The following is a 1,538-nucleotide window of genomic DNA, read 5'->3' as shown; positions in this document are numbered from 1 at the left end:
TTTAGAGTTTTGGTTTTCTATCCTTGGATCAGACGGTCCTTCCACTTCCGTTCCACTTCTTAATATGATTGCATGAGCGTGGCTTTTCGGGTTAGGTTGGGGTTGTCCAGGAAATGTACCAGTTGGGGCAGCAGTAGGCGCTTGTTGTTGAGCTACTTGTGATATTTGTGTTTCCAGCATTTTGTTATGGGTAGCCAGGGCATCTACTTTACTTGCTAGTTGTTTAATTTGTTCGCTAGTGTGTACATTCTGGTTTAAGAAATCTTTATTGGTTTGCTGTTGAGAAACTATGAAGTTCTCCATCATGATTTCCAAGTTGGATTTCCTAGGAACGTTATTGTTAGGTGTAGATGGGGTCGGCTTTTGATATCCAGGAGGTATAGCTGGGGCTTGATTTGGAGCTTGTCCTGGTGCGTATAAAGCGTTATTATTCTTATATGAAAAATTAGGATGGTTCTTCCAGTTAGAGTTATAGGTATGCGAGTAGGGATTTCCTTGAGCATAATTCACTTGTTCTGCTTGGATTCCTGTTAGGAGTTGACAATCAGCAGGAGTGTGACCTTGGATTCCACAGACTTCGCAGTTTTGAGTTGCGGCAACCACGATGGCTGGAGGTGATACATTTAAACTTTCAATTTTCTGGGCCAGAGCATCCACTTTTGCATTAACATGATCAAGGCTACTTATCTCGTACATGCCACTTTTCGTTTGAGGTTTTTCTACCATTGTTCGGTCGCTTCCCCACTGATAATGGTTTTGGGCCATGCTTTCGATAAGTTGATAAGCATCGGCATAAGGTTTATCCATAAGCGCACCACCTGCGGCGGCGTCTATTGTTAATCTTGTGTTGTACAAGAGACCATTATAGAAGGTATGAATTACTAACTAGTCCTTTAAACCATGGTGTGGACAAAGTCTCATCATGTCTTTGTATCTTTCCCATGCTTCGAAAAGAGACTCGTTATCTTTCTGTTTAAATCCATTTATTTGGGCTCTCAACATAGCTGTTTTGCTTAGAGAAAAATATCGGGCAAGAAAGACTTTCTTCAACTCATTCCATGTTGTGACTGAGTTGGAAGGAAGAGACTGAAGCCATCTTCTAGCTTTATCTCTTAACGAGAAAGGAAAGAGACGAAGTCGAATTGCCTCTGAAGTGACACCATTAGCTTTAACAGTATCAGCGTATTGGACAAATACGGATAAATGAAGGTTTGGATCCTCGGTAGGATTTCCAGAGAATTGGTTCTGTTGCACTGCCTGCAACAGCGAAGGTTTAAGTTCGAAGTTGTTTGCTTCGATTGCGGGCGGAGCAATACTCGAATGCGGCTCATCTTGCGATGGAGCGGCATAATCTCGAAGAGCACAAGCTGGTTCTGCCATCTCGGGTATCGGTGAAGGAAGAAGATTTTTGAGATCAGGAATTTCGATAGGAGGGAGATTGTTTGCAGCACGATATTCCCAAATTCGTCGTAAGACTCGGAGATATAGTTCAATGTCGTTGATTCGTAAGTAAAACGGCTCGCCTTGTGAGCGAGTGT

General features: G+C 42.6%; 1 non-coding gene across 1 annotated transcript; it reads left to right on the top strand.

Annotated features, from left to right (window-relative positions):
* Positions 1-895: 895 nt before the first annotated feature.
* On the top strand, positions 896-1,002 carry LOC127088687 (small nucleolar RNA R71). Its single transcript, XR_007790512.1, has one exon. It is a non-coding gene; the product is annotated as a small nucleolar RNA R71 (small nucleolar RNA).
* Positions 1,003-1,538: the final 536 nt, after the last annotated feature.

Source organism: Lathyrus oleraceus, chromosome 5 (assembly GCF_024323335.1).
Source record: "Lathyrus oleraceus cultivar Zhongwan6 chromosome 5, CAAS_Psat_ZW6_1.0, whole genome shotgun sequence".
Taxonomy (NCBI): Eukaryota; Viridiplantae; Streptophyta; class Magnoliopsida; order Fabales; family Fabaceae; genus Lathyrus; species Lathyrus oleraceus.
The sequence above is the reverse complement of the archived record's forward strand: the minus strand, read 5'-3'. Positions and strand labels throughout refer to the sequence as shown.